This window comes from Oratosquilla oratoria, chromosome 3, assembly GCF_046742065.1.
Source record: "Oratosquilla oratoria isolate Oo_2021 chromosome 3, ASM4674206v1, whole genome shotgun sequence".
NCBI classification, from domain to species: Eukaryota; Metazoa; Arthropoda; class Malacostraca; order Stomatopoda; family Squillidae; genus Oratosquilla; species Oratosquilla oratoria.
The window spans coordinates 81,578,211-81,592,539 of NC_134779.1; positions in this window are offsets into that span (position 1 = coordinate 81,578,211).

Genomic DNA, 14,329 nt, shown 5'->3' on the forward strand with positions numbered 1-14,329 from the left:
GGAGGCAGGAACCAATCTCCTCGCCTAATCGATAGTCACCGGGGGTAGAGTAATCAGGGAAATTATTCAGGGGCCGGACCGACGACTACCCGACCGACCCAACTCGCCGCCACAGCCATCGCCCTCCGCCCACTGGCACTCAGTCTCCGGGAAGTGCCTGCATCCCTCCACTGACCATATATGCACACACATACACACGCGCGCACACACACACACGCGCGCGCGCGCTTTATTGGAATCGCCCCTCTTTCCGGAAATTTAGATGTCGTTTTATGTAAGGAAGTAGGAAAGACGAGAAGAGGGTAGGGGTGGGGGTGTTGACATGGACAGTCCCTTCGCCCTACCACTTGAGCTTTTTCTCGCAAGGTAAGGTTCCATGATGGCGGCAAGAACGCTCTCGCACACAAGAATAGAGTTCTCTCCCAGCGGGTTTCATCCTCGACTTCGGGTCCCTTCCCCAACGTGGGAACCATTGCACTAACACAACTAAACCTAACCCAACCTAACGTAACCTATCCCAACCTAATTCAACCCAATCCAACCTAACCTAACCCAACCCATATCAACCTAACCTAATCTAACTTAACCTAGCCCAACTTAACCTAATCTAACTTAACCTAACTCACCCTAATTCAACCTAACCCAATCTAAACTGACCTAAACTTTACCGAAGTGACGTATCCAAGTGGATTTTGAATATGACGGAACGCCACTTCTCTGCCATCCATCCTCAGCCCGCTTTTTATTTCCTCCACAATATTTTCCATGTATTTCAGTCTCTTGTTCCCTCTCGCTGTCCGCCATTCCCAACAAACATTGCTTCTCCACTCCATTCACCCGAATCATATGCCTCACATATCTCAAGTGCCTCTTCCTTATCACTGTCATTAGTTGTCGTCCATCTGCAACCATCTCTGCAGTGCTTCCTTCCATTTTTCTTCTCGTTTTCTTGCTCATCGTCCACCTTTCGCAACCACACATCGTCACAGACCATACGAAATATTTCACCAGTGATCTTCGTTTTCATCCCAGTCCTCATCCCCATATGCAGATTACACTTTTCAATCTTTGAAAGCTGTTCGTTTTCACGATGTAGACTCCCCAAATACCTGAAACTAGTCACCTGTTTGACTGCACATCCAGAAATAGCAATATGGACAATCAACCCTTCCTTCTTTGTTGTCATAATGCACTCTTTTGAATTTGTTGATTGTTCGAGTACTTTTTAATCACTCCGATTACAATTTTAGCTGCTTGCCTAGTTATGTATAGTTATGTTTTTTCACATTCTATTGCACCTTTGCTCTGGAAAGCAACTGTTTTGTATTATTATGTCCTTGTATACATCTAGAGTTATATATCCAATTTGTCAAGTCTACGATCTTCCTCAGTGCAAATTCTCCTCTCATTTCCGCCATTTCGATCACAACACCGTCCTTCCCTTCAGCTTTCCCTCTCTTTCATCATTCAATATTGGGAGGTACTGTCAGATCTTCTATTTTCGACCTCTCATTCCTGTTATATCCATACAGCTCCCGTATGCACTTTTCCCACAAGTCAGAATCATCTTCTTTTCCCCGATCAAGACATTCACATGTTCTTTATTACTGGTTCCCTATGACCTCATCGACTTTGCGGAACACGAGTCTTGACTCTACGCTCACTGGTTGTCCTCTCTCTTTATATTTCTCGTTCAGCCATTCCCCTTTTCTGTCCAGCACCTTTGTTGCATCAATCTACCCAATCTTTTGTATTTCTAAGGTCATCTATCTTCTTTTCGCTCTTCTCTCTTGTTTCAGAATTCTCTCTTCCGCCATAGTAACCAACGCTTCTTGTAGGATGTTCCACTCTGCTAACTCGTTTCCCTTCACCGGACTCGTTTTCTGGAAGTTCGTATCGACTTCAAACTTCCACATAGTATTTGTCTGTTATGTCTTGGTTCCTCCGGAGGATGTTTCAGTCCTTTTACATATTTATTGTTCTTTATCTTTTTCAACTTCATTTTCATTCTACCCATTACCAATATATGGTCGTCTTTAACACCGCAGTCGGCTTGGTGAACCGTTGATTTATGGTGATATAATCAATTTGGTACCTATACCTGTCTCTAAGGCATTTCCATGTGTACAGATGCCAGGGATGGTGTCTAAAATGTGTGTTTAACACCACCAGTTTCCATCCAGTACACAACTCCACCTATTTACCCTTACATTTGTTTCTTTCTCCACATCCAAACTCCCCAGCATACTTTCCTTCTCTTCCTACTCAAGTCTCTCATTGCTACTCTCATCTCGTTCGATTTGCATCGCGCGTTCACACCAGTCATAAGATTACAAAGAATTACAAAGGCGGAGCATGCCGACAGGAGACCTTTTGGTCCATATCTAGGTCGGATGCGAAAAAAATCATAATAATAATAAAACAATAAATAAAAACTATAATAATGTAAATAACAAATAAAATACATAAATAAATGCATAGATATAGTTAGATAATAAACAAACAGGCAAATAGTAAATAATAATAAATTGACATATAACTAATAATAAATGAAAATCAGACAGACAAATGATAAAAAAAAAAAAATAATATAAAATAAATTATAATCATTACAGCATCTTGCTTAGGTGTTTATCTAACTGATTCTTAAAGCTTCGAACTGAACTACATTGCACTACCTGTGCAGGAAGTTTATTCCATTCATTAACTACACGGTTGGCAAAGTTGTTTCTACCTACTTCCAAATTGAATCTATTTCCGGACAGTTTGAGACCATTGTTTCTTGTCTGATTCTCATTCAATGTGAAAATTTGGTCACTTTTGATGTTGTCAATTCCCTTTAAAATCTTAAAGACCTGTATCAAGTCACCTCTGAGTCTACGCTTTTTTAGGGAAAACAGATTCATATGTTTTAGTCGATTTTCGTATGATTTATTTTTGATATTTGGAATCAGTTTTGTGGCTCGCCGTTGTCAGTGTCTTTAATGAGATTCGGTGACCATACGGAAACAGCATATTCCAAATGTGGACGAACTAACGATTTATATAGCTTGTTAAATGAGTGATGGACTTTTGAAATCAAAAGATCGCGCAATCAGTCCTAGAATCTTATTTGCTTTCTCAGAGGCTGAAATACACTGCTTGGATGATTTGAGGTCGTTACTGATAATTACGCCGAGATCTTTTTCACTATCCACTTTTGTTAACGAATTTCCAAATAACTTGTAATCATACTTACTGTTATTTTTACCTATGTGCATTACCTTGCATTTACTTGTGTTAAATTTCATTAGCCACTTTTCAGACCATTGCTGTAATTGATCTAAATCTTCTTGAATATCTAATTGGTTTGAGTGATCATTTGCCACTCCGCACAGTTTTGTATCATCAGCAAATTTGGAAACAGTAGATTTTAGTCCATGGTCTATATCATTTATATATACTATGAATAGAGGTGGCCCAAGAACGGAACCCTGAGGAACTCCACTTGTAACATTTTTCCATCTATAATTTTTTCCATTTAAAACAACTCTCTGTTTTCGACCATTCAACCGATTAATTACTAGTCCAACCTAATAGCCTACCACTTATTCCATGCAAAGCTAATTTAGTAAGTAGTCTTTCGTGTGGGACGGTATCAAAAGCTTTTGCAAAGTCTAGATATATTAAATCTATATTGTTTCTTTTGTCATAATTCGAGATAACTGTGTTGTAGAATTCGAGTAAATCAGTCACGCAAGAACGTTTCCGTCTGAAACCATGCTGGCTATCATTTATCAAACGGTTACTTTCTAAATGATGTTCGATAGCATCTCTGATGATAGTTTCCATTATTTTTTCTACGATTGAAGTCAAACTTATAGGCCTATAGTTATTTGGCTTCTTTTTGTCACCTTTTTTGAATATGGGAGTAACGTTAGCTAGCTTCCATTCTCTTGGGATATCTCCGGATATGATGGATTTCTTGAAAATAATTTCTAATCGAACAACAATCTCATTTTTCATTTCCTTTAAGATTCTTGGATGCCAACCGTCAGGCCCTGGTGTTTGATTAACTTTGAGTTTATCTATACACCTTTTAATTTTTTCTTTTGTTATATTTACCGTAGTGAGTAAGTTTACCCTAGACTTTTCACAGGTTTCAGTTTGGAATTCACTTTGAGGTGTTTCGTTTACGAATACCGAGCTAAAATAATTGTTTAAGATATTACACATTCCTTCATTTGAATATTCAAGTTGACCGTCAGCAGATAATAGTGGACCAATGTGATTCCTAACAACCTTTTTATCGCTAATGTAACTATAGAATTTTTAACCTCTTCCTTATTTTTTCAGCAATAGGAGCATTCATCTGAATAATGTTCAAAAACACCAGTTTGTTGTATATTCTAACAAACCAGAAACTAACCATGACAACCGCGATTTTTTCAGAAGCATCCCATGCCTTTCTCCACCTGAATAGAAAAACTTCTATCCGTCAGACAAACTTCCCCAGATCCTGTCCACCTCACCTCGCCAACACCCACGACTGAAATATCCATTTTTTTTTTATTCTCTTTCAAGCTTGTCAATCTTGCCAGTCTGGTACAAAGTGATGACATTTTACGTTCCGGTCATGTAGTGTTCATTCATTTTAGTATTCACTCTCTAACGTCCGTCGGTCGCCTGCCGGTCATGGTATTCGCCGACTTTGGGGGGGGGGGGTCACAGGGGTACAGACAGTTGCTCACCGGACAATTGCTCACAAGACAAGTGATAAATAGGGTAGTTGTTCACCAATAACTTTCCCTATAAATAACAAATGCATACTGTGATTATCTGACTTATAACATAAGAACATAAGAATGAAGGAGACTGCAAGAGACCATAAGGCCTACACTAGGCAGCTCCGTATCCACCAGCACCTGTCATCCTCATCCATAAAGTTGTCTAATCGTTTCTTAAAACAATTGATAGTTTCAGCGCTTACTACATGGTTACTAAGTTTATTCCATTCATCGACCACCCTATTAGTAAACCAATTCTTGCCTATTTCCTTTTTAAATCTAAATTTGTCCAGTTTATAACCATTATTGCGAGTCCAGTACTGTTGTCTTAATATGATGACCTTGCTTGCATCATCCATGTTAAAGCCTTTGATCCATTTGAACACCTCTATTAGATCACCCCTCACTCTGCGTCTTTCCAGAAAGTGTAAGTTTAGGTGCCTAAGCCTCTCTTCGTAAGGTAAATTTCTGAGTCCATGTATCATTTTGGTCATTCTTCTCTTTACTGATTCTAGTGAATTGATGTCCATTCTGTAGGACGGAGACCAAAACTGTACCGCATAGTCAAGGATGGGTCTAACTATCGCTAGATAGAGTTTGATAATTACCTCTGCACTTCTATTCGTTGCCGACCTAGCAATGAAACCTAATGTCCTGTTAGCTTTATTTCTGGCGCTAATGCACTGTTTACTGGTTTTAAGGTCCGGACTCACTAGAACTCCCAAGTCTCTCTCGCACCGTTTTATTGAACTAAATTAGAATAACACCTGCTCACCAATATTTTTCACAGAATTAAAAGTTTTTGGGGACCCACAGAGGGTTAAGAGGATTGCGCACTAGATTCACACCCGTCTGCTAAATCTATGCCTTGGTAATGTTGCACAGAATCAGGCTATTATTGAGTTTCTGAAAGCAGTGAGTACCACTTCTCGGATGGACCTCTAAGGTGGACTCTTAGGAATGAAATTGGTGTGTAAAGGGGTAACTCATGCTTGCACTGTAGCATGTACTTGTAATAGTCCACTGTTTTTGATGTGTTTGACATTAATTTAATGTGTTAATGAGTAATTCATGTTTGCATTGTGGCATGCATTTGTGTAAGATTGTATATTTGTCATTTTAATTTAGTTCAATGAAATAGTTCATATTAAGCCCCGACCGGGCATGACTGCATCCACTCCTGCGGTGCTCTCGTTAACGCCGTTTCTTTGTATTCTTCCGCTTTGACGTTACGTCATTATTCCTGGATGAATATATGGTAGGAGTTCCATTTTCATTCCATGGATTTGGCATGGAAGCGTATTCTTATAGTGTTGTCACCTTGTTAGCTATATTCAGCAGAATCACACATGTGTATATATATGTATGTATACACACACACACACACACACACACACACACACACACACACACACACACACACACACACACACACACACACACACACACACACACACACACACACACACATACACACACATACACACGCGCGCACACACACACATACACACACACACACACACACACACACACACACACACACACACACACACACACACACACACACACACACACACACACACACACACACACACACACACACACACACACACACACACACACACACACACACACACACACACACACACGCACACACACACACACACACAAATTCTAGAACATTCCTTTTGTACGTCCTGCGTAGTACAATGACAGCGTCATTACCTTGTAGTAACTAGTCGCACAGCCAATGTTTCGAGTCCCAATGGCAGAGCTGGTTAATATATATTCTTATATAGGATGCCCACGTTCTACCCCTTCAATGATAATACTCCATATGTCTATGGAGTGTTCTACGATTGTCAGTTGGGGACATATTGGGTAGCAGGGAATCCAGCCGCTGAGAATGATACTAACCAAAACCTTCTTAGTTCACTAAATTTACTCTTGCCATCATCTGTATCATGACAGTGCTGTTACTCTCACCAACTGCATCAGGTCTCATGCACTTGCGGGGCAGGACGTCCCCTCTAAATCCATGCGCTTTTGTTAACACCTCCTCCCACTCCGACACACACACACACTTGATTTTTGCCTGTCGTCCGGGATAGTTTGTCGGGGTGTGGTTGCTGGTGTGTACCACCAGCTGCTTGAAGCCACAGGTAAGTTGAGTTTCTGCAGAGAACCCAAGTCGCCAGGCCACTCAGTGTCAAGAACGCGAAGGGCATTCAACAGAGGTGCTGTCTCTTGCAGAATCACCATCAAGTGAGAACGAAGTCTTTATTACTGGTACGATGTTTCATTCAAGGCAGCTTTATGGTATATGTATATACATACATACATACATACATACATACATACATACATACATACATACATACATACATACATACATATATATATATATATATATATATATATATATATATACGTATATACATATATATATATATAAACACTATTTATGTATGTATATATATATATATATACATATACATATACATATACATATATATAAACATTATATATATATATATATGCATATATATATATATATGCATATATATATACATATATATAAACATTATATATATATATGTATATATATATATATATATATGTATATATATATATATATGTATATATATATATAAATTTCTGAACCTAAGTATCATTTTAGCCATTTTCTTCTGTACTGATTCTACTGAATTTATGTCCATTCTATAAGACGATAAGACGGAGACCAAAACTGTACTGCATAGTCAAGGAGGGATCTACTAACGCTAGATAGAGTTTGATAATTACCTCTGTATTTCTATTCGTAATCGTCCTAGCAATGAAACCTAATGATCTGTTTGCTTTCCTGGCACTAATGCACTGTTTCCTGGATTTAAAATCAGGACTCACTAGAACTCCGAAGTCTCTCTCGCACTTAGTTTTCTCTGAAAACGTGTTATCTAAGCTATATATTTTTTTCGGGGTTGTGTAGCCCTACGTTTAACACGGTGTGCTTTGAGATATTGAAGTTCATTTGCCATTTCACCAACCATGTGAAAAATTTGTTAAAATCGTCCTGCAGAATCTCGGCGTCGTCTCCTGACCTAATTAGGCGTATAATTTTAGTGTCATCCGCAAGCTTACTAACATCACTATTAATCCCATTATCCAATTCGTTTATGTATACAATGAACAATAAGGGACCCAAAACTGAGCCCTGGGGGACCCCACTAGAAACACCCCTCCCGTTTGGATTTTACACCATTTATGGTGACCCACTGTTTTCTGTCACTGACCTAAGCTCTAATCTATTTTAACACTTTTCCTTCTATGCCATACGTAACCTGACTTGACCTTACTTAACCTAAGTTTGTATGAATTAGTGCTAAAACTCAGCATGACACGTGGAAACTATAGACACCCACGGCGCCAAAATATTGTGGAAAAATCATGACGTCAACGGAGTGGCAGGTGAATGCTGTAAATGTCTGCCTGACTTTGCGCTCGAAAAGGGCGGAGGTGAATTGAGTCTAAAAAACAACAGGTTGGCTCACTTCGGGGGGAGGGGGGTAACGATATGACGTCATGAGAAGGCGCGCAAAGTGCCCCCCATGCTGCTGCGAGTCAGTGGCAAGACTTAATATATTCAACGCCATTTCGTGACGTCATGTCGTGCTGTTTTCCCCGAAGGGAATTGACCTTTTGTTATTTAGTAAACCTTGAGATGTTTGTAAACATCGATGCTAAAAATCTGTTAGGGTTGTTATTTTGATATGTGTATGTGTATAACAATACAGGAATACTCCAAAATTAGATATACTCGATCAACGGGCAACTGTAGTCTCAATTTTTGCATTTAATGCATGATTGGTCATCTCACGCCAAACATTGTTTTGCACCCGCCAAAGAAATGGGTAGACATCAATTAGAGCAGAGCTTTTTCAAATTAGAGGTGGGGTAGGTGTCCCCCCGACCCAAAAGGGGACGTACACTATTTTTAAGACATTTTAATAAATACCAAGACCAAGTATCTAATTTACCTGGGAAATATTTTTCTTTATTCCCTAAGAGAGAAAACTTATGTATATGTATATGTATATTATATGTATATGTATATGTATATGTATATGTATATGTATATGTATATGTATATGTATATATATATGTATATATATATATATATATATATATATATATATGTATATATGAATTGGATAAATGGTCTAGACAGATGAGAGTGTGGGTGGAGGAAGAATAAGCGAAGATGTTATGTTGTTGTATGTGATGACTTTAGCGTTATTCTAGTCAACTGGGTGGTCATCACATACAACAACAACATAACAGAAAGAAATTTAATTGAATGCAGTTTGATCAAATCTAGTAAGGAAATAAATGTTAATCTCCATCAATATTTGTACAAATTAGATAGTTATATTTCTCATGAAATTTCAAAGTTATTTAAATTATAATATAAATTATGAGTAGTTGTCCCATACTTGTTGGTTACCAGGACGGTTCAAACGTCCGTCACGTGCACTTCTTCCACTACCTCTTCACTATGTCTCACTCAGTCATATATTCTGTACCTTGTTTCTTCATTTTATAATTCCTTCTTTGTATCTGCACTGAAGATGTAATTATACGAAAGCGCTCTGCTTCGTTAGTTTACTTTTCCTAGTGGGTACTTACTCATTTGTGAACACACGCTCCTAGTGTTTTTATTGCATATATATATATATATATATATATATATATACACATATGTATATATGTATATATATATATATTTATATGCATATATATAAATATATATATATATACTTATATGCATATATATAAATCTACATATATATATTTGTATGTATGTATATATAAATACATAAATATACTGCATATATATATATATATATATATATATATATATATATATATATATCTATATATCTATATATATATATACACGACAGAGTTATGTCGTAGCACATTTGTAAAATAATACTGATGACCTACTTTCGGAGAAGAATAAGTGAAAGTATAAATATCTGTATATTTTGATCACTAACTGTGATCCTCTTCAGCAGATGTGAATTACAGAGTAAAGAACAATGTGTATTTATAAAGAAGTAGTGAGGTAAGCCTCAGCCCTCGTCCTCGTCCCTTCTTGCTTACCCCACTACTTCTGTATAAATACACATTGTTCTTTACTCTGTAATTCACATCTGCTGAAGAGGATCACAGTTAGTGATCGAAATATACAGATCTTTATACTTTCGCTTATTCTTCTCCGAAAGTGGGTCATCAGTAATATATATATACATACATACATATAAGTGTTGGACTAGTGTGTGTGTGTGTGTGTGTGTGTGTGTGTGTGTGTGTGTGTGTGTGTGTCTGTGTGTGTGTGTATGTATGTATTTAGATGGTGGTTGCTCTCCGAGAAAGAGAGGTGGGGATGAAGGTGGCAAAATGGGTCGAGTGAAATGAGGAGTAAGAGTACACTCGCGCTCCTCAGGTACCAAATGAAGTTATACCACAATGAAATAAAATCGCCAGACGGCAACACGAAAAACACCACCTGGCGCGGAAGGTGGTTATGGAGGACGCTGGTGGGAAACGGCTTCTTAACAGAGCTCCGGACAGGTGGAAAAGTCGGCCGGCGCACGCATGCACAACCTACACACACACACACAAACACTGGCGCAGTGGTTACAGTTCTTGGTTCCCGCTACAGCGGTCCGGGTTCGAATCCCGCCCAAGGCTGAAATAATTTCAGTATCACTGCGCTGCGCTGCGCTCCCCACCCAACTCTCGTGGGTGGGGAGTTAGGGGTGAGGGTGCGTGTGAGGTCACATCATTACCCATAGATCGGTCATGTATGAGCTCTGAGCTCATATCATAGTGAATCACACACACACACACACACACACACACACACACACACACACACACACACACACACACACACACACACACACACACACACACACCTCTCATGGCGCTGTGGTTAGAGCTCTGGCCTGCCACTACAGAGGTCCGGGTTCGACCCTCGCCCGGGGCTGAAATAATATCAGTATCGCAGCGCTGAGGGGTGTTACTCCAACTCTCGTGGGCGGGGAGTTGGGGGTGTGTGTGTGTGCAAGGTCATAGCATTACCCATAGATCGGACCTACGAGCTCTGAGCTCTCTTCCAGGAGGGAAATAGCTGTCGATCACGAGTCCAACACGTGATCCAAAAGACCAAGTGAATACACACACACACACACACACACACACATTTGCAAACTGGCAAGCAGGTAGGCGTGTCATATGTTAAGACGGGTGTAGGATAAAGAGAGCTCAAATGCGCTGCGAGTGAGCTTTTGTCCTCTTATTTTTAGGGGTAAAGCTTATGTCTGGTGAGCTTTGGTCCAATGTGTTTATGTCCGGTGAACTTTTGTCCGCGCACCTATTAAGACAACAGGCAGCAGGATAGGTCGTAGTAATAGATTTAGATTGGAAAAAATTAGATTTGAGGAGGAAATAGGCACGATTTTATTTACCAATACAGTGGTTAACGAATGGAATAGACTTAGTAACCATGTATTAAGCTTTGAAACTATTGTTTGTTTTAAGAGAAGATAAGATAACTTTATGGATGGGAATGATATGTGGTAATGGACATGGAACTGCCTAGTGTAGCCCTTATGATCTCTTGCAATCTTCTTCATGTTTTTATGGTCTATGTTCTAAGGAGAGAGGCAGACATATTATTACTAGGCGAGGGAGTAGGCAAAGAAATAGGTTTAGACAGACAAGTGAAGTTGCATATGCAGAGAAACAAGAAATGAACTCAAGTGTATATAGAATCATAAGTACACAAACTTTTTAATTGTTCTGAAACCTTGGGGATGAAGAGGTAAATGACAGAAGTGCACTATCGAAACTACAAAACATTTTTTGACCTTCCTAACAAACAAATTCTAGTCTACATTCTGAAAAGAAATGTCTTTTCCTGGCAATGGTCCGTATTCCATCTATACATAAGGCTGATAATCCTCTGTTTTTATCCTCTATAGGTCATTCACTACTTAAATATCCTTCCTCCTGAGCGTAACTATAAGCAAACAGAACTTCCCTTGCTTAACATAGAATACGTTTTCCTATTGATTAGTTGTCTTGAAATGAAAAGGGACATCTAGAAATTAGATTACCTTTACATAATTAGGAAAAAACGGAATCTAGAAGTCGTATCAACATTATGAGATTTAGTAGCAGTAACAAGTTTTCGAGAAGAAAAAAAATCAGTGACGATGGGATTTGGAACTGTGGATGCGACATGCGATAACGTTGATATGTGTGGTTGGTGTTGATCAACGTATTTTTTACATACTAATTTATCTGTTTATCGATTCATTTATTGTTCATCCATTTATCTATTTATCCATTCATGTATTTATTCGTTCATTTCCTTATTCTATTTGTTCATTCATTCAGGGGGAGTTAAAGGTTGAAGACTGAAATGGGTACAATATATATCCAAAAGTTATCTTTACCAAGACAAGAGAAATACAAGCCATGTTGTTCCGAGAGGGTTGCCAACCCCTCTCTCGGTAAAGATAATTTTTGGGTGTGTATTGTACCCATTTCAGTCTTCAACCTCCCCCTGAATGAATGAACAAATAGATAAATAGATGAAATGAATAAGGAAATGAATGGATAAATAAATGAATGGATAAATAAATAAATAATAAGTAAATTGATAAATGAATAAATCAATATGTAAAGAAATAAGAAGATAAAATAATGAGAAGAGGAGTAAGCTAAGAAATAGGAAGCGAAATAAATCAACAGTAGGGAATCGTACTTACCAGCTCTATTTCATGGCTCCGGACACGTAGAAAAATAGAACTCTTTCTTGGTGGGTCCCTTCTTCAGTTTCTGATATTTCAACTCATTCCCACCACTGCATTTTAGGCGACGTCGTTTTTTATTTTCCGATGATATGTTGACGTCCGTAGTACATTCCACGTGTGATATCGTTGATGTCTGATAGTATGCCTGGGAAGGTTATGTTATTATGTTAAAATAACTTAAGTTAGTGCAGCGGTTGAGAAGTCAGAGAAGGGACCCATCACCAAAGAATTCTCTTTTTTCTCGGGCATATTTTGTGGGTATGTATTTATTTGTGTGTGTGTGAGTGTGTGCGCGCGCGTGTGTGCATGTGCGTGTCTGTGTGTATGTGTGTGCGCGCACGTGTATGCATACCTATGTGTGTACGTACGTAATCGTGTGTGCATTTGAAACCCACGCACATGCAGGCATAATAGCAACGATGGCCCTGCTAATGCTGAAACAAGATCCTGTGTAGCCAACTTGTCGTCGTCCATTTGTAGCTGGAGGAATAACGAGTTGGCAAAGTTTCCAACCCCCGACGCGACTTAGAACACAAGAACAACGGGGGTGGGGTCCTCGGTTTCGATTGAAATCGCCAAGCGCTCGCCAGAATAAAATAAAATGTGTCGATGTCGGACGCTTGGGAGTTTCGTAGAGGCTCATCTTGTAGACGTTGAGCGATTTTATTCATTTGAGGGGAAGTTTGGAACTGAATAGGTGTGGGCAACCTTTTGAAACGTGGATGCCAAAATCAGTCAAATCTTTGGCACACACTTTTCTCGCGTATCAACAGAATGAGATTACAGGGCCACATACAGTAGATGTATCAGCTCCCTCAAACTTTACCTCATAAGGCCCCAGTCCGACGCCCAAAGCAGCATGTGGGTTACCAATGATCATACATAATTTTTATTTTATTTTCTTATTTATTCATCATTATAACATATTTTTTCCGCATCCGACCTAGTTATGGACCAAAAGGTCTCCTCTCGGCATGCTCCGCCTTTGTAATCCTTTGTAATCTTTGTAAGTTGGAGATTTATTAGTTATCTTTTTAATGTTTCTGGGGTTCTCATACTGGAAAAAGTCGTTAGTGTGCCTTGTTTTGCATGCACGCTAAGGATCGCCCACACCTGGAAAAGGTTACAATTCACAATAAGCATCTATTGACAATATTTGAGCAATTTAATCTATTAGATATTCTAGAAAGACAACTAGAGGTATTCTTGGCTCCTATTGAAAGCACACAACAGAAGGATTAAGAGTATTATCAGTGTCAACAGATATCACTGGGTATTTTCTAAATCACTGTAGATGACATGGTTGTCAATATAATTTAGCTCTCAGACGGTCCACGGCTTGAGGTAGTGAAACACGGCTGTTATCCCTCCGTATGCGGGAACTCTTAGGCTGATTGAAGTCGCCTGGCAGTACCCATAGTATCACATCTTGTTTCGTCGCTTATAATTTACCAGAATTTCCTGCTCTTGATTGAGGGACAATATAGAACCAAGTTGGAGTCGAAGAGAAGGTAAAGGAGATATTTCTATGGAGGATATCTGAGCAATGGGATAGCAGAATTTTAAAGCAATTAACATTCTTCCTTGAATGAAAATGAATCTTCAGTCATATAACGATAATGCGTAGCTCTGGCTCGTAGGGGTGGCACTAGAGCCCATAGAGCAGGGGCGGGT